This window comes from Tursiops truncatus, chromosome 3 (genome assembly GCF_011762595.2).
Source record: "Tursiops truncatus isolate mTurTru1 chromosome 3, mTurTru1.mat.Y, whole genome shotgun sequence".
NCBI lineage: Eukaryota > Metazoa > Chordata > Mammalia > Artiodactyla > Delphinidae > Tursiops > Tursiops truncatus.
The window spans coordinates 49,551,063-49,571,634 of NC_047036.1; the positions used below are offsets into that span (position 1 = coordinate 49,551,063).

General features: G+C 40.4%; 1 long non-coding RNA gene and 1 pseudogene across 2 annotated transcripts in view; both read left to right on the plus strand.

The window, feature by feature from the left end:
* The window catches only part of LOC141278188 (uncharacterized), a 498,343-nt gene that overhangs the window by 291,948 nt on the left and 185,823 nt on the right, over positions 1-20,572 (plus strand). The gene's annotated exons all lie outside the window — the stretch shown is intronic.
* The window catches only part of LOC109548993 (small ribosomal subunit protein eS12-like), a 91,230-nt pseudogene continuing 77,601 nt past the window's right edge, over positions 6,944-20,572 (plus strand).

Here is a 20,572-nt window from a genome sequence, read left to right on the forward strand (position 1 = left end):
TTGATGATATTTTATACATTGATTGATTGATTGTTAATTTGTCTCCCTGTTTGGTGCCACACTTTTTCTTTTTTGCTAAAATTTCTTCCTTTATTAATAAAGGTAGCAGTTTTCAAACACTAGGATGCATATTTGTAACTGAGCTTTGTATTGTGTTGGGAAAGCCTCTGCACTGTTGTTTGTTAGCATTATTTCACATGCTGGTTGAAAGATGTTTCAAAGTTCTATGGGAAACGTGGGTTCAACTCTGTGCCTTTGAGGCTTTTGAGGCCTCTTTCTCTTCCAATGTCGTGTGTTTCAAAATAAGAAACCCACTCTTGGGACAAATCATCATCATCATCTGTCAACTCAAAAAAACCCAATAACGTTGCTAACCAGAAGAAATGCTAATGTATTCAACCAGATGAAAACAAACTTTCTAATCAAAAATTGCCAACCATTTATTTTACTTTTCATGGAATAATTGCCTTAAGGCCAATTAGCTTTGGGCACAAATGCTTGTGGCAAAGATGTCGCTAAAGATGTTTATGGTGAAAGTGCCTAGAAAAATTTTCTCATGCTTTTGTGGTGGAATGCACGTCAGGTGGGCAGCTTTGCTTCTGGAGGTTAGCTGGCCATCTAGGAAGTTTCTCTGGGCTTGTTCAAATGGTGGCGGTGGGGTCTCGAGAGAATGAGGGAAGCATTTTGTGCTGAATTGTGTTCCCTCAAAATCCATATGTTGAAGATTCAACCCCCCATTAGACGGTGACTGTATTTGGAGATAGGACCTTTAATGAAGCGATTAAGTTAAATGATGCCATTAGGGTGGGCTCTAATCTAATCTGACTGATGCTTTTTTAAGAAGAAATTTGGACACACAGAGAGATACTAGGGGTACCCATGCATAGAGGAAAGGCTATGTGAGGACACAGCAAGAGGGTGACCAGCATGCCAGGAAAGAGGTCTCAGAAAGAACCAAACCTGCCAATACCTTAATCCTGGACTTCCAGCCTCCAGAACTGTGAGAAAATAAATTTCTGTCATTTAAGCCACCTAGTCTGTGGTATTTTGTTATTGCAGCCCTAGCAAACTAATACACGAAGCACACAGGTTCTCTTGTGGCTTGGTCTTAGAACGGGCACAACATCACTTCAGCTGTATTATATTGATAAAACTAAGTCACAAGTCCAGCCCAGCTGGGAGGTCACATTACAAATGGGTATGGATATAGAGAAGGGAATAATTGTGGCCAATTTTGTAAATAAGCTGTCACAGTAATTTGAATGGAAAGGAAGTATACAGAATAGAAATAGATATTAATGCAGAAAATGTTGTTGTGTACTTTAATCTGCAATTGAAATGCTTTGTCCAAAGCACATTTCTCTTTGGTGTGAATGGAATAGGCTAGCTGATGTTCATCCCATGGCCTGCCCAATGAAAATATGCCCACCTGCACCAAGGAGACCATATTATGAAGCATAATGCCTTGACAAATAACCAGAATGTGGGAGGAATGGTATATTTCTTTTTTAACAGATCAAATCATATCATTAGGTCTTAAAAACTTAGCATTATCTTGTCTTATTAATTTTTCAGAGGGATAGTTGCCCAATTCTTTTTTTTTTAACTGCCTAGTCCCCTTATTTTGTTTTTTTTTTTAAGCATTTTTATTGGAGTATAATTGCTTTACAGTGGTGTGTTAGTTTCTGCTTTATAGCAACGTGAATCAGTTATACATATACATATATCCCCATATCTCTTCCCTCTTGCCTCTCCCTCCCTCCCACCCTCCCTATCCCACCCTTCTAGCTGGTCACAAAGCATGGAGCTGATCTCCCTGTGCTATGTGACTGCTTCCCACTAGCTATCTATTTTACATTTGGTAATGTATATATGTTCATATATACACTACCACTCTCTCACTTTGTCCCAGCTTACCCTTCCCCTTCCTCATGTCCTCAAGTCCATTCTCTTGTAGGTCTGTGTCTTTATTCCCATCTTGCCCCTAGGTTCTTCATGACCATTTTTTTTTTTTAGATTCCATTTGTATGTGTTAGCATACAGTATTTATTTTTCTCTTTCTGACTTACTTCACTCTGTATGACAGACTCTAGGTCCATCCACCTCACTACAAATAACTCAATTTTGTTTCTTTTTATTTCTGAGTAATATTCCATTGTATATATGTGCCACATCTTCTTTATCCATTCATCTGATGATGGACACTTAGGTTGCTTCCATGTCCTGGCTATTGTAAATAGAGCTGCAGTGAACATTATGGTACATGATTCTTTTTGAATTATGGTTTTCTCAGGGTATATGCCCAGTAGTGGGATTGCTGGGTCGTATGGTAGTTCTATTTTTAGCTTTTGAAGGAACCTCCATACTGTTCTCCATAGTTTGCCCACTTCTTGTCATTGACAGACTGGAGTGCTAGAAAGGTCAGGGAAAGCCCTTAACTTAAAAAAAAAAACAAAAAAAAAAAAACGAAGAAAAACCATTCTCCAAGCCTTTAAAGTAGTGTTATGTCTCATTCCACCTTTGCATCTCTCCATGATAATGACAGGCTTTACAGAGAAGGCGTTTAAATATTGAAGAATTAATACTGGCTTCTATAGTTGAGACTGCATCATTAGTTATGTCCTGACTCATGTAGCTGGAAAACTTATTTACTTTGGATTGTAGAAATAGACTTTAGTCAGGTGTAGAAAAATTCATGTGGTGGCCTATAGAATTAAAGAAAAATGCACCACTTCAACCAATATTTATTAAGTATGTGTTCACGTTCAATATTTATTTAGAGGGGAAACTGGTTTATTAATAGTAAAAATTCTTCCTCCCTCCCTCCCTCCCTCCCTCCCTTCCTTCCTTCCTTCCTTCCTTTCATCCTCTTTTCCTATTTTATTTTCTCCCAAACAAAATTTCACATCAATGAGAACATTAGGGAATGATAAAGTATTTACTGAGGTGAAGTGCAGTGGCAAGGAGAGGGTTGGTATTGCACTGTGCCCGCTGTTTCACAGTTTGCACACCAAGCTCAGTGAGCCCTACCTGGTTTTCCAAATTCCTCTTCTCATCCTCACAGCTACCAGGTTTCCTCCCTCTCTTTTCCCATCCACACTCTGCCTTCTTGCTCCTGCCTTAGATTTTCTAGATCTGTATCTGGGATTCTCAATTTTTCCTTTCTTAGGCAGAACAATTCAGTGCTGTAACAGTTTTAAATTCAAACTTTGACACTCCCACTCACTAGTTAAAACTGCCTACAGTAACATCAAAGGCCATTATATGAGGAACAAAGTTTTACTCCTGTTTAACAAATAGAAGTTCCTCCAGATACCAAAATTTGCATTCCTTAGAAGGCAATGGGAAATAAAAACTGACAAATCTACTATGAGCAGATGACCATAGTAAAAGGCAAAATAAGCAATTTCTTACATGGCCTGCATAGGAGAGGGGCCCATTTACATCTTTCTATCATGTTAAAAGTTGTTTTGATGTGTAAATCATTTAAAAGTTAAAATGATTCTCATGATATTTTAGCAACCCTTATGGAATGGAGTCCTGGAGGTATTCCACTTGTCCAACCTCTAACACACCCATAGTTATTGTGATAATGAAATTAACTGTATCTGTTGAGAGATCTTTGACAGCAGTAATTGACAAGTGAACGCTTTAATGTACATCTGCCCCCATCTGAACACTTTTTTCCCAGGATTTCTCTCCTGAAGCTACAGTGATGGGGTGGGTGGGAGGGGCTAGCCATCTCCATCATGCCTCTTTCTGTTGGTTCTCCCAGCTCTTCCACTTCATTCACTGCCCCTAACTCCTGCTACCTGGATCGCAGTCCCTGAAAAGAAATTTGTCTTTGTGTCCCGCTCTGTTTTCTAGGGAACCCAAGCTAAGATACTCATTAAGAAAAAAAAAAAGAGGATAAGACTGGGAAAATAAGAATACTGTAAACTCAAACTTTACTTACTTTAAAGTGTTTTATGTGCATGAGGTAAAGGGCTATAATTCCTTCTACTCAACGTTCTTTGAAATATCAGAAAGACTTGTCATTTTCCATTTTTTTTCCCCCAAAGATTGAAAAAAATCCATAAGTGCATTAGAAAATCAAAACATGTAAAGAATTCTTAGACGATAAAAAGCAATTGAGATTATTTTATAAGAGAATCAAGAGCAGGGAAGCCATGTCTCCAGATCCATCTCAAGCCTACCTGTGTTTTTCCATCTCCACTGTCACCTTCCTAGACCAAGGTATCTTCCCCTCTTACTGGGGTTCCACCGGGTCTCTTTGCTTTGCTCTCGTCCTCCTACAATTCCTTCTCTGTGCTTTTCCCACCTTCAAGCCTTTGCAATTTATTGTTGCCTCTGCCTTGGATGCTCCTTACCTGCTTCTTCCCGTTGGCTCCTTTTAGTTCACCTTAAACATCATTTTCTCAGGTCAGAGCATCTTCTGACCTCCTGGTCTAAAGTCACCCTCCTCTTCTGCTTACCTCCCATCATTTCCTATTCCGTTTATCTGTTACTTTTTTCATGGAATTTACCAAATCTGTTACAGTTTTTTATTTGTTTGCTTCCATATTAGTGGCTGTTTCTCTCATTAGAATATCAGTGCCATGAGGGCGGGAACCTGGTCTGTTGTCTTTATTGCCCTGTCTTGGGTTTTCAGCACAGTTAGTGACACACAGCATAGAAAGAATGACACTTTTCTTAGGGCTCTTCACTCAGTCAACAAGCACTGTACCAACTATTGAGCTAGATATTGGCAATCAAGAGGAAGGAAATGAGACCCTGCCTTCAAGGAGCTCTGAGTGGAGAAGAGCATGGCCTTTTATTTTCTGATGCATAGTTTGATCATTTGTGCTACATATTTTATTTTTTTACCATTAGACTTTACCACACTGAATGCAGGATCTCAATCATCTTTGTATCTCTACAGAGGTTAGCATATACCATGAAAATAAAATCATATTTTTGATAGCATTTAAAAAGTTCTAAGGGAGCTTTTATAAATATGATAAATTATTATTATTTTACTATTACTATTATTATTATTATTATTTTTTTTTTGGTGGTACCCGGGTCTCTCCCATTGTGGAGCACAGGCTCTGGGCGCGCAGGCTCAGCGGCCATGGCCCACGGGCCCAGCTGCTCCACGGCACGTGGGACCCTCCCGGACCGGGGCACGAACCTGTGTCCCCTGCATCGGCAGGTGGACTCTCAACCACTGCGCCACCAGGGAAGCCCTAATATTACTATTATTAATTGTCCAGTAAAGTATAATCAGCGCTTCTTAACTATTTGTTAATTACCAAATGAGATGTTTACGTAAAAGGGTGAGAAAAAGATTGTGGTGTTGGTGAAAAAGAAGAGTCTGAGTGGATGGTAGGTAAAGTGATCAAAAGAAAAATTGGACTTGAAAGCCAAATCCCACACTGCTGTAAGGATACTCTTCTGCTCATTTTCTTTCCTGGAACTTTATAATTTAATAATAATCATTTCTTTAGATGTCTGTAGGAAGTTAAATAATGAGTCTGCTGCAATTTCAACACCTAAGAACAAAAAGTTCACAAACCATAGCATATTTATCTACTTGAAAATTACCTCATTATTTTCCAGCTTCAGTGTGAGAAGGTCACGCAAATTAATTAACAACATACGGTCAGCAACATTCATTTAATTGTAATCTTTTGGGAGAAGGAAATCATGTACCACTGTCACTGATGTGAGTTGGGAAGTGGGGGAACATCACACACCTGTTATTTTATTAATTATTAATGAAGACCAATATAAATAATGCATTTCCTATTTTGTTTACTAAGCCAGTGGGACTCGGTATAGCCTGAGATAATATCTCTGCCTAAGACAAAGAAAATTCCAGCTGCTCTGAATTTCTCGGCTGGAATTTATATCCTATAATATGGCTATTATATCTATCCTATATCTGGCTACTACAAGTGGATTTACAAAAATGCTGTCTGTGATCTAATGCTTAATAAATACAGCTTAATGATAATAATGTGAGCTGCTGAGATGAAAATACTTGTAAGGTAAGACCTGGTGCCTTTTCAAATCAGGCATGTTCCCCAGACATCATGGAGCCACGTATACTTTAGAAAGAAAATTAAAGGAAATTTATGCATGTGTGTGGTCCCATATGAATGCTCACCAAAGGGGGACTTCAGCAGAGGAAAATTTTAATAATCAAGTGGATAGGGCAACCTGTTCTGTGTATGCTAGCCAGCATCTTTCCCCAGGTACCCTTGTTATTGCCCAGTGGGCTTATGAACAAAGTGGCCATGATGGCAGGGATGGAAGTTATGCATGGGCTCAGCAACATGGACTTCCACTGACCACTGCCAACTTGGCTGTGGTCACTGCTGAATGCCCAATCTGCCAGTAGGAGACACCAACTTTGAGTTCCTGATATGGCATCATTCCCTGGGGTAATCAGTCAGGTACCTGGTTGCAGGTTGATTACATGGGACCACTTTCGTCAGGAAAGGTCAGTGCTTTGTTCTTACTGGGATAGACACTCTGCATACAGATTTGCATACAGCATTGCTTCTGATCAAGGAACTCATCTCAAAGAAAAATGAGTATGGCAATGGGGCCATGCTCATGGAATTTACTGGTCTTCCCATGTTGACTATCCTGAAGCAGCTGGCTTGATAGAGTGGTAGGATGCCATTTGAAAACTAAGTTACCACACCAGTTAGGTGGCAGTTCCTTGCAGAGCTGAGGCAAGGTTCTCTTGAGGGCTGTATATGCTCTGAAATCAGCATACAATATATGATGCTGTTTTTTCCATAGTCAGGGTCCATGGACTCAGCTATCAAGGGGTAGAATGGGAGTGGCACTACTCACCATTACCTGTAGTAACCCACTAGCAAAATGTTTGCTATCTGTTCCTGTAACTTTATGTTTTGCTGGCCTAGAGGTCTTAATTCCAGAGGGGGGAATGCTTCTACCAGAAGACACAATGTTTCCATTAAACTGGAAGTTAAGACACGTCCACTGTGAAGTCCTCATGCCTCTGACTCAACAGGCAAAACAGGGAGTTCTTGTGCTGGCTGGAGTGATTGGTCCTGATTATCAAGGAGAACTTGGACTGCTTTTCTACAATGGAGGTAAGGAAGAGTATGTCTGGAATAAAGGAGATCCCTTAGATTGTCTCTTAGTATTACCATGCCCTGTAAATATGGTCAACTACAGCAACCCCATCCAAGTAGGACTAATGGCCTAGACCCTTCAGGAATGAATGATCACCCTGCCAGGTAATGAGCCATGACCAGCTGAGATGCTTGGCGAAGGTGAAGAGAATACAGGATGTCTGGTAGAAGAAGGTAGCTATAAATATCAGCTACAACCACATGACCGGTTACAAAAATGAGGACTGTAATTGTTATGAGTATTTCCTCCGTATTTCTTATGGATACGTTTGTGTATGTGTATAATATCTTTTTTCTTTCCTATATTATTCCCTTATCATGTAAGGTAAGATATATTGACTTGATATCAGTATTTAAATCTTGTTGATTTTACGTCATAGTATTTAAATTATTGGATGTCGGGAGAAGAGTAAACATCACTCAAGGACTTTACCTCTTTTTCTGGGAAAGGTATTAGTGCGTTTTCAGTTGTATGTAGGATAGTTGTATCATGTTAGATGGAATTATGACCTTGTTATTGTTTTTATCTGGAGATTAAGTATGGTTTAAGGAGATGCATATAGTTGCCAAGTTGACAGCTGGTGGGCTTGTGATAGTTAATTTTATGTGTCAACTTGACTGGGATAAGGGATGCCAGATAGCAGGTAAAACAGTGTTTCTGGTGTGTCAGTGAGGGTGCCTCCAGAACAGATTAACATTTGAATTAGTAGACTGAGTAAAGATTGCCCTCCTCCATGTAGGTGGGCATCATCTAATCTGTTGAGAGCCTGAATAGAACAAAAAGGCAGAGGAAGGGTAGTTTCACTCTCTCTGCTTGAGCTGAGACATCCATCTTCTGCCCTCTGACATCAGCGCTCCTGGTTCTTGGGCTTTTGGACTCAGACCAGGACTTACACCATCAGCCCCCTCACTCTCAGGTCTTTAGACTCAGAATGAATTATACCATTGACTTTCTTGGGTCTCCAACTTGCCGATGGCAGATCTTCTCAGTCTTTATAATCATTTGAGCCAGTTCCTCATAATAAATCTTTTTTTACATATCTGTTATATCCTATTGGTTCTGTTTCTCTGGAGAACCCTGACTAATACAGTGTGTGTGTCTATAGAGCTAGTATTTGATATAGAAAAGAATCCACTGAGAAGCATAGAAATAAAATGTAAAGAAAGAATAAAGAGTAATTAGAGAATAAAATCTTATTACCCAGTCAGATTTCATAGAATTGGAAATCTAATAAAAAGGCATTTGAATCAAAAGAACCTGAGTACAACCTAGACATTGAAAATAAGGGGAAAATGTCCTCCCCCCCCCTTTTGTTTTTCATTCCCTCTATACCCTTTCCTGATGATTTCACTCACTTCCAGAGCTTCAGCCCAGATGTCAGTGTATAAACGTGGACTAGAAGAGAAACTTTTAACAAAAGTTTACCAGATAACATTCTATGAAAGACCTGAGCTCTGCACAGGCAGCTGCCTCTAGACATCTTACGTGGATACTCTGGTTCCTCAGACTCAGCGCACCCCAACCGGTACGCATCACTTCCCCTTGCAAACCTGCGCCTCAGTGCCATCACCATCCAGCCAGTCTCCCACAATAAGCCCCAGATTCACCCTTTTCCCCTCCTTTCCATTTACTCCTCATATTTGATTGTCCATTGACTCCTGTTGCTTCTACCTCAGAACTGTCTTTTGAATGCAAGCTCTGTCCTCTGCCTCCCTTCCCCCTGCCTTAGTTCAGACTCTTATCAACAGAGTCCAACAGGTCTGTGCTTCTCCAGTCCTTCTGAATCTCTCTCCATCTGCCATTACTGCTGCCAGAACAGTTCCCCAGTCTGCAGACCACTGGTGATGCTCAAACTCCTCATCATGCCACAAAGGCCCCTCATAGCCAGGTCCCAACACACCTCTCCTGTGACAACCACTCACTCTTCCCAAAGCCCTGCTCTTGGGAATTCTTAACCATTCCCCCAATATGCCAGGCTCCTTTTCACTCCTTTGTATCTGCAACTCCCCCTGCTTGGAATTCCTCTATTCCTTCTTCCTGCATTCTCCTTGAAGCCACCTCCAAATGGGTGACAATCTTGGGTACTGGTTAAGACTAGGGGCTATGGAGACAGATAGTCTGGGTTGGAATCCTCCACCAACTTGCAGTGTGATCTCAGGCAAGTCACTTAACTTCCCTTGTCTCAGGTTCCATGTCCATAACGTGGGAAGATCAATAATGATACCTATATCTTAAGACTGTTATGAGAGTTAAATGATAAAATATATGTAGCAGGACTCCACATCCCTTCTTAGAACAGTAAATGTATAATAAATGTTAGATACTATGACCAAAATTTCTCAAGGCAGAGTTACTTCTTCCCACTTCTTGGATCTCTAAAGATGAGGGCTCTGGTATCTGGAAAGTTTGCTCAGAAGGACAAGTGATGTCCTGAATTCCGAGGAAATTGCTAGGGGAGTTTTCATAGTTAGAGCAAGGAAAATCATTCTTTATTTCTTCAGAGTCCTAGGCACTGGGGATACAAAGTGACCAGTTTGTTGAATAAGCCTGTTGGAACTAAAGTGCAACATTATATTTTTCTTCCCTCCGTTTTTAAAACTTTCTCAGCCACTGGATAAGAACCCATCAAGTCCTATAGATATTCTCTTCACTCTTGAGTAATTGACATTCTCTAACCTAAGTCACAAACTCTGTCTCAATTCAGTCGAATTTCCAGTCTAAGACATGATTAAAACTTTAAACTTGATTTAATGCTATTTCGTTTCTTTGCTCCAGCTCTGCCTGCTTTAGGCTAAAAGCCTACAGTGGGAAAGTGAGTGTGGTGTTGGATAATGATAAACAAAACACAGACCTATTTTTCAAGCTCACTGTCTTTTGTGGGGACAGACGAATGGTAGATTGGATTACAGTGTGACATATGCTGTAATAGAGGTATGCTTATGGGCATAGCAAAGCAGAAGAAGGGTGCTGAAATCAAGCTGTGACATGAGGAAGGCTTCCTATAAGAGATGAAACATGACCAAAGCTCAGTTTCACAAGACTGGCAGCAGTTTCCAATAGAGGAAGTAGCAGGTGCAAGGCAGGAAAAGGATCATGAACCTAATGATCACTTGCCAAAGGGATTGGGTTTGCCATAGATCCCAAGGGAGTTACTTTTGCCACCTGTGCTACTAAAATGTATATGACCACACAATGTAGGCGTGGAATGTGGTTTAGATATGGATTAGATTAGATATGGAAAATATTGTGGGTTGATATTTTGGGTTCTCTGATTTACTAGCTGCCTGATCTTGGGAAAGTTGTTGAACCTCTTTGAGCCCTAGTTTCTTCACCCAAAATGGAGAGATTGTTACTCACCTCAAAGTGTATAAATTTAAATGAGGAACTACATATGCAGAGTTCTTTGTACTATCCTATTGGTTCTGTTTCTCTGGAGAACCTTGACTAATCCAGTGTATGTTTCTGTGTGTATATGTCTGTGTGTCTATGGAGTTAGTACTTACTTAGTTTGGGCTTAATAATTGTTAGTTCATTTACTGAAACTATCTCCACTCCCTGCTTTTAGTTTATATTGAGGACAGATTGGAGGAGCAGAAATTATATGGCAAACTCAAGAATAGCATTTCTAGATATTGAGACAGCATGGACCTGAATTAGCAAATTGGTAGTGGGATGGGAGAAAAACCACATATAGTTGGAAACAGTGCCCTAAAAGAAATAGACTAGCTATGTCTGTTGTCATTGTTAATTTTCAATTACATTTTTATTTGCCCACTCGCTGATTATGTTTGTTTGTCTGGCTTCAGGATCCATCATCTTTATGGTATTTGAATGTGACTTTGTACACAATTTGAGATTCTCAAAGAGAAGTTATTTCTATCAAAAAATGATTTGTACATTAAAATTTGTACATTAAATTTGTACATTAAAATAAGCTGCCACCTGGGAGATTATAACCTAGAGGCATCATTACTTTATTAGCTGAGCCTAAAATTGTTGGGGTAAGATTACCTCAGATGAAGAGGTGGCATATGATTCTTAATTGCTTTTGATTTCTAACACAGCTTATTTTGGTTTAACTAAAATACATGTCCATTTATTTGAAGTACTCTGCCTAGAAAGGTGGGGCTATGAAGTCAATGCAAATAGAGGAGAATCATCAAAAGAAATATGGTGGAAATGGCACCAGAGGAATCAGAAAACCTGGGTTTGTTTCTGGCTCTGTCACTGACTAGTTGGGTAACTGGAAAGGTTGCTTGTAGGATAAATAAATATGATAAGATGAATATGGGGCCTGAATGGTGAAGTAACTGATAATGTATTTCCTTTTGTATCCCCCCTCTTATCTCTTTCTTTACTTCATTATCTTTTACCTGTTCAAACCACTAAGGCTCAACTGTTACCAGAGGTTCACCTGGGTATGAAAGAATTTTGTAAGGGTGAGGGTGATATGCCAACATGAGTGTGTCGATATGATTATATTACTGGTTCTTTCTTTTTGTGACCTTCTTTCTGTTGTTAATGCCAAACCAGAATTTCTTTTAGTGACTTTGATCTAGAAACTATTATTATTCTTAGTGAAAAGTCTTTCACATAATTCATATCATTTAAAAAATCATGAATATTTACCCATATTATTCATATTTACTAATAACAATTCCAATGCTTTTGATGACAGAGTAGCTTAAAGCAGGTCAATATTTCAGGCTAATTATTTGTGTGTTACCTGTTGCTGAATTTCTTCAGCAAATAGTCTTGGTTTGTGACTTAGATGACAGTAGAGAGTCAATCACTAATGTGAATTGAATGTGAAAATCAGGACTTGTTTGTTTCCTGGTTGATTGCTTTAATTCTGATTTGATTTCTTCACACCAAAGGAAGTGAACATGTAGTAATCCAGGTGGAAATTTAATATCCTGTCTATGCAGTACAAAATTGGAGTGGGAAACTGAAGCTTTTTGCAAAACATTCTATATCAATATCATGCCAAAAATGTTTTTTATTGAATGTCTAGAAATATGGTCCTGTTGTAAGATTTAGTACACAAAGAGTTGTCCCAACCCAAATCTGTGCTTTCAAAAAACATATTTTCATGCTATGAGCTTAAGAGAAAGAAGAGGGAGGCTTTCTAGCTAACAGTAGTAGCTGAGGTACTGTGGCATTTTAAACAAACTTGAATGGCCCAGTTGCTCAATAAATCCTCTTCGTTTACTTTCACCAAATGCACAGGAGGTTGGGACATGACACTGAGTTAATTATGGGTGCAGGACTTTCCAGAATAACACTGGGTTGAAGACAGGTTGACATTTTCAGTAATGCCATGGGTCAGAAAGGTAAGCTAAGTTGGGCTCACGTAAATCTGGAAAGCAGCTTTATGTTTTACCCAGTAGAAGGAAAGAAACAATCCTTAGAGTCCATTGCAACACTGCCTTGGAAGGGTCCTAAAGGCCATCTCGTTTAAACTGCAACACTTGTGATCAGGTTGGTTGGATCTAGAACGTCACAGAGTGCTTGACCTTCAGGGCCTGGGCTGGTCACAGAGCTGAAGAACCATTTTGACTCAACCAGTCCCAGAGTGCCAGATGAATCTGCTCAGTGGCCGATTCCCTATCTTCACGGTGCACATGTGAATACTCACCTGTGTGCATGCCCCCAAGTGAACACATACACACGCACACACACCATGGTGTGCAAAGGAAAGGCTTGAGAATAAGACCAAGAAAGCTTGTGTTTTTTATCCCTTTTCTGTTACTTAATAGCTATGTGGTCTAGAGCAAATCACCTCAGCAAATCACGCTGGATAACTGCCTTTTGCCTCTCTGGATGTCCTACCTACCCTTCTCTAACCTGCTCTCTGTCCCAGGGGGCTGACTTTTAGGGACTATATCAGAAGGCTTCCTAGTCTTCTGGTTTCCTGTTGGGTTTGGTAAATGCTGAGCCCCAGCAGGAGGCTGGAGGGAGGGATAACAGTGAGCTTGGATGTTTTTCTGTGAGCTCACCTTGGGCTGACTTTGTCCCTCAACCAAAGGTCATAACTGCCCTTGGGCATATTATCCTTGTGTGACCCTCCCTGCTGTCCCCCTTTATCCCTCACCCACATAGTCCCTACCTACCTTACAAGCTGAGGATTTTCCCTTGATAAATAGTCTCTTTACTAAACTCTCTTTGAATTATGTTAATTTGGTTGTACCAACTGTTTCCTGCTGGCACCCTGACATGTTTTGTTTTGTTTTTTTTGTTACGCGGGCCTCTCACTGTTGTGGCCTCTCCCATTGTGGAGTACAGGCTCCAGACGTGCAGGCTCAGCGGCCATGGCTCATGGGCCCAGCTGCTCCGTGGCATGTGGGATCTTCCTGGACTGGGGCACGAACCTGTGTCCCCTGCATCGTCAGGCGGACTCTCAACCGCTGAGCCACCAGGGAAGCCCCCTGACATGTATATTCAATGGACTATTATGAGAAGATCTCTTAGTTTATGTCACTGTTAATCAAAGAAGGGGCCATGGTGGGTCAGTGATGACTGCCGTGAGCTCAGCTAGAGGGAGGTGAGCATAGATGTCCAGAATTAGCTCTTTCACAAGTCTCCTCTGGTTCTAAATGTTCTATGACTCAATGTGTAAGAAACAGAAGGAAGCCTATTACGTTTTGGACTTTTATATTTCTATGGGGAATCTGGACTGGGATGATTAGACAAATGTAGCTTAAAGGAAGTTACAAGCAAGGTGTGCCTATGAAAACCAGAGATGAATCCATATACACAGAGTCTTCCTATAAATAGTGCCTTTCAACTATTGTTCATTATTTTCAGTATTGGATTATTTTTCACCAAGTATTGCTTTTTTGTTAAGTGTTAATTCTAGGTCAGTGTTTTCTTATATGTAGCAATATACAGATTATAAAAAATATACAATAGTTAGACAAGCCTCATTTGGCAATATGGCAAAAGTATTTACTACCAATTATTAGTATTAAAAACCATCCCTAGGGCACTGGGTGTATTCTCTGGATTGCAATTCTTTTTACTTTCCCATCTACCTCTCAAGTTAAAACAGAAACTGCTTATACTCATGAAATTTGCCTGGTAGTAATACCCTTGGGCTTTCTCGTAAATTTTCCAAGAGTGTATATATGGTCAGAAAAGCCAAATGTGCCTATTTCAGCCCTCACTGTGGTAAGACTCATGAGATGATTTGAGGTCACCTTTCTCCTGGTAAGGATTTTATCCAGTTTCATTTTCAAAAAGGATCAACGACCAAAACTGCTTACGATCCGCAGCGTGAGTAAAAACTTTAAAGGAATTTTTCTGTTAGAAAAAGTTACTAGAGCATTCCTGTCAAGCTGTCTATCTTTGTGGGATTTGATCATTTGAACATTCAGTAGTTGATAGAATTTGACAGCTGCTGCAGCTGTCTTTTTTTTTTTTTTTTTAAAGATACTCCTTTAAGGGCCTTATATCATGGTTCTGCTCTCAAAACAGTGACCCAGAGCACTTGCCACTTTTGCCCACAGAAGCTAAACCTACTAGTTACTGGGAAAGAATATATTACTTGGCTATAGGATGCTAATAGTAAAGATAATTCTTCTTATCTTTGTTTTCCAAATTCCTTTCACACATGCTTGGTTATGTTATATTTGGGATAATGTAATGAGGTTCTTAGGGAAAGTGCTTTATTTTTAGTTTACAGATGAGAAATCTGAGGCAGAGAACTGTTATTATCAGGCAGCACTAGAACCCTAGATTATTAGTTCATAATAGGCTTTAATTTTCATTTTCATGAGTTATTCATATTTAACATATGCCACATAATTTAACCGTAGGAGAGCATTCCCCATTCATATTTAGGCTCGTAAAAATGGTCTAGTAGTTGAAGATAATACTCTCCACTTTCAAGATACCCAATATTTTTAATGCTATTTTTTCATCTATATATTCCAACTTGAAGCACCAGTGTGATTTGGTGCTTTGAGACAAGGCACAGACCATTAAATAGGCTTGGGATTTTGTATCCCTCACTAATCCCCTCCCAGCCCCTTTCTGCTTATTTCTTTACCCTGAAGCAAGGGCTGAGATTCTTCTCCACATGAGTCCTGTATTTGGATTTTAGAGCATATGGGTCATAGCACCACAGTAAAAGGAAAATAAAGATTTATACAGATGACTTTGGCAATTCCAACTCTCTTTGTTCCAAAGAACAAAACTTCCTTTGGCATGTTGTGTCAGAGGACTTGCTTGCACTACCTTCATATCCTTTGCAGGAAATGTATATAATTGAGAAGATCTCATCTGGAAAATCTAGAGTAATTATACTAATGAGCTGGACCTGCTGATCCCAGAGATCCTTTCAGGTTTAACAGCCTGGAATTTCAAGTATTAACAAAGAATTTGATCTCCAAATGATTGAGCTATTGTGTGTGAGGCAGAGAGCAAAGGGGTATGAGGAAGGGAGGGTTTCAATGTCCATGTGACCTAAGAAATGAGGATTGAGAGAGATCAATCCCAGCATGAAGGAGCCATGATGAAAAATATTATAGAAGCAAACTTAGAGAAATCACAGATAGTCATAAAGTTGAAGTTTGACTGGGAATGGAGATAATTACATGGAATTGGAACAGAGGAATTGGGAACCAAAATGTCAGCATAGTGCTGCATCCTGGAATCCAAGCATGTGGGTTCAAATCTCAGCTCTGTCCTCAACTGTACATCTGTCCATATATGATTCAGTACCGAACAGCACACACACCTTAGAGCAGTGATTTCCAACCTTATTTGGATATTAGAGCACTAGACTCATCTGGGAGGTTTGAAAAAATGCAGGTGGCTGGGCCCACTTCTGGAACAGTTCAGTCAGAATCAGGGACTCGTTGGGGACTGGGGTGGTGGAGGAGATAGGCTTGAGAGCCTGGTTTGAAAGCCACAGGTTTATAGCCATTATTCTCACATTTTTGTGTGTCAAAATCAACTGGGGTGTTTGTTAAAATAGATTGCTGGGCTCTACGCTCATTGAAAGTGTTCCTGGTGAATTTGAGGTTCTTTCTTTGTCGCGAAAGGATTCGGAGATGCAGTGATAGGTAAGAATCGGATTTATTTAGAAAGAAACACACTCCATAGACAGTGTGGGCCATCTTGGAAGGCAAGAGGCAAGAGGCTTCAAAATATGGGGTGGTTAATTTTTATGGGCTGGGTAATTTCATAGGCTAATGAGTGGGAGGATTATTCCAGTTATTTTGGGGAAGGGGTGGGGATTTCCAGAAATTGGGCCACCTCCCACTTTCTGACCTTTTATGGTTAGCCTCAGAACTGTCATGGCGTTGGTGGGTATGTCACTTAACATGCTAATATGTCACAATGAGCTTATAATGAGGCTCAAGGTCTAGTGGAAGTCGAATCTTCTGCCATCTTGGACCCAGTTGGTTCTCACTAATTTTTGTTATGTACTATGGCTATGTCATTCTTTTAGAGGTTGTGCCCTGACCCCTTTCCTCCTGTTTCAAAAGTGAACATCATCAGGTCAAATAGTTTGTCCACAGATCAGAGTGTTGCAGGAAGGGACATCTCTTCCAGGGCTCGAGAGTGGTCTCTTAGAGTGTTAGAGTGGGTCTAACACTCAGAAATGAATTGTCCGAGGAGACACATGTGCTGACAGAGACTTTATTGGGAAGGGCTGCCTGGGCAGAGAGCAGTAGGGTAAGGGAAGCCAGGAGGACTGCTCTGCCATGTGACTCGCAGTCTCAGCTTTATGGTAATGGGGTTAGTTTCCTGGTTGTCTCTGGCCAATCATTCTGACTCAGGGTCCTTCCTGGTGGCACGTGCATCACTTAGCCAAGATGGATTCCAGCGAGAAGGATTCTGGGAGGTTGGTAGGCATATGGACTGGCATCTCTTCTCTCCTTTTGACCTTTCCCAAATTCTTCTGGTTGGTGGTAGCTTGTTAGTTCCAAGTTCCTTACCAGGACCTCCTGTTTTAAGATAACTCATACCTGGCCAGGGTGGTTTCAGTCAGTGGTTCCCCTAACAAGAGTATTCAAATCTATGACTATCCTAAAAATACCTGATACTTGATTTTATTAAATATAAACAATGACACAAGAGGAGCACAAAAAGAAGATGAAGCAGAATAATTCTACGTAAGATGAAAGACAAGCTGAACTCTAGCACATACATGGAATTGAACAGAATTCAATTGTTAGGAATTTTGTGGTTAAGGTCCCACACATTTTCTTTCCCCTCATAAGTCGAATTTGTAGATTGACTCCTCCTGACACCACAGGTCACCTTTTAAATGTTGACTTCAGTTGATTTTCTCAGGTGAGAAATGAATTTTATTAAATATTCTAAGAATATCTCATGTACTAGAAAAAAAATATGATTGCTATCAGGTGATAAACATTACCATGAAAAGAGACCAGTGTAGATATGAAAAATCTAGTCCTAAAGCATACAGAATACAGTCTGAACAATGTTGTAATGGCAGAATAAATAGAATTCCTGCTTGTTTGCTGTTACTGATGTCTTTTCAGAGGATCTGGAAAGCTTTGTGTGTGGTGTGGGTTTTTTTTTTTGGTTCTCTCATTTAATGAGGTGGAGTATTCTCTACTCTAGAGCCTTGTCACACAAGATGTGGTCCACAGACCTGGAAATGTGTTAGAAAAACAGGATATCAGGTTTTTCCATAGACATATAAAATCAGAATTTACATTTTCACAAAATTCCTAGGTGAGTTATGTGCCTTTTTAAGTTTCAGAAGCTGTGCTACAACATTCCAACATTGTAAATCAGGGGTTGTGGGGAAGCAGATCATGGTCTAACAGAGAGCATGAAGATACATTCTCCTAGATACTGCTCCAGTTAAGATATGCGTTGGGTGCAAACAAATAGGCAGAGAAAAAAAAATGTTAAAGAAGAAAAACCATAATTCATTGTCCTCCATCTGCCTTGCCTACATAGTGTAGAAATTTGGGCCTATATTGGTGAGAAAAGTTTCAGAGGATGGTGAGACACTTTCATGGCATTAGCTGAGGCCACTGGCTATCTTGGTTCTAGTTGCTTTATCTTTCTAAGGTGAACCAAGTCCTGACAGAAAAACAGGGGAGTGAATACAAATAATAAAAGCAATCCCATTGTAACTGGTTTTTGAAAGTTTATCCTAATGGATACAAACATGCAAGGGTCTAATTTCTTCTCAGCCAGTGCCTTTGACATTATTCTGTTGAATCTGGCTTTCCTAGATCTTAATAACATCTTTGTCAGATCTCATAGCTTCCAAATAAATTTCAGTTATTAAGTCTAGTCCAGTCCAATATAAAACTTCAATCACACCTACCCCCTCTTCCTAGCTCAGGGTTCATCAGTGGCCTGAGGGGGCATGCAGCACTGGGGGCGGGGGAAGGAGGCCCTCGCTATTAAAGTCCATTTCCCTCCCCTTTTCCTCCTCTGGTGTGTTGGACTAGGGAGGAAGGAGATGGCATGAGAGGGAGAAGATAGAAATAGATGTATGGACACATGTGTAAGCTTTTTAGGTGGACTGTGGGAGGGACCCACTTCATAATTACTCTCATGGAATATCCATCTCCAGCTCAAACTTTTCCCTTGGCCTCCAGATTCCTTCACCATTAGTATATCACATGGCCATAAGCTCCTGCTGCTTCCTGAAGCAACAGAGAGCCCTCCTATTTAGGATGTGAGCTCATAACTCAAGCCTTGCTACTATGTTCCAGTGTTCTCTTGACATATGAGAGGCTCATACATCACTGATACATCACACATCACTCACGTACTCAAACATCACCGGACACCACATGGCTTCCGTTCCTTCCTTCACTTTTGCCATCTGTGTTCAACTTTCTTGTCTATTCAGATTAGCAGTAACACTAGGAATGAGATGCTCGTCTCTTTTTCCTGTCGACACCCCCAAATCCTACAAGTGGTCTTTTGGTGGAGCCCTCACTGGACTTTGGTGGATGAGCGCTCGCCTTCCTTCCTCCTTCCATGAGGAAAAGCTTCAGTACCCTGATTAGACCTTAGAATCAGTCACGTGTGAGTCTGTGGATCCTCAACCCCTTCTTCCCTTTCTCCCTCTCTACTTTTCTGTTTCTGTCTCGGGGGAGAGTCCTGAGGGATGTTTTGGAGCAACAGAGAGAATATACTCACCTTTTACAAGAACTTGGAGGGGCTGTCCTGCTCCCCAGTTGCTTGTACGTTTATTTAGGAAGTGTGTTACTAGACAATTCTGTGTCCTCAGCTGTGAGGCCTCACTGCCAATTCCAGAATAGTAGGAAAGGTTCTACTCAGCAGACCTTTACATTACAATATACAATATCTATTGATGATTTCCTTTGTACTGATTGTATTAAGCATTTTATGTATTCTATTTCACTTAATCCATATGACAATACCATATGATAGTTCTATTGTTATTCTCATTTGAACAGTTAAACTCTGTAATGGACTTCTGTTATATCTGGTTGCACAAAAATATTTTTAAAAGCCTTCCCATTTTGTAATAATTCCATTGAATTATGTCTTACTATCCTAGTGAGGAAACTAACAAATGAAAACTTTGTTTTTGGAGAAGAATAAGTGATTTAGATTCTACCCACCAGATATACCTGCAAGAGACTTCATGCAGAATTGAGTCACGTGTAGTGAAGAGGCATGGTGCTGAGTTTCCATGTTGCAGCAGGTACTGAGACAGAGAAAGTGTGTTAATCCGTTTGGGCTGCTGTAACAAAATACCACAGGCTGCGTAGCTTATAAACAACAGAAATTTATTTCTTCCAGTTTTGGAGCCTGGAAGTCCAAGATCAGGGTGCCAGGTCAGGTGAAGGCCCTCTTCTGGGTTGCAGACTTCTCATTGTATCCTCACATGGCAGAGAAAGGGCAAGGGATCTCTCTGTAACCTCTTTTATAAGGGCGCTAATCCCATTCATGAGGGCCCTGTGGTCATGACCTAAACGCCTCCCAAAGGCCCCAAATCCTAATACCATCACCTTAGGGATTAGGATTTCAACGTACAAATTTTGTGGGGGGACACACACATTTAGACAATTGCACTGAGGAAGGCTCTATTACTGACAGTGATGGTAGCAGCCCCCTGACTTAGGCACTTTCTGATGATGGCAGAGGAAGCAGTTTCCTTCTTGGTAGGTTGGCTCTGAGATGTAGCTCTGGGTGTTCTCCCCAGAAGCTCAGCTTGGATTCTGACTCTTCAGCCTTACAAAGATTCTGTGGACTCTCTCTGTCTTCTCTCTGCTTAAACCAGTAACACAGGGTTTGTTGGCTACAGCAAAGCACCCTGGCCAGGACAACAACATTACCAATATTGCTTCTATTCTTCATATTTGAAGAGGGAAAAACTGTAGACATTAATCTGTTTTATAAAGACAATCCTTAGAAAAATCTGAAAGTCGGGACTATCAAT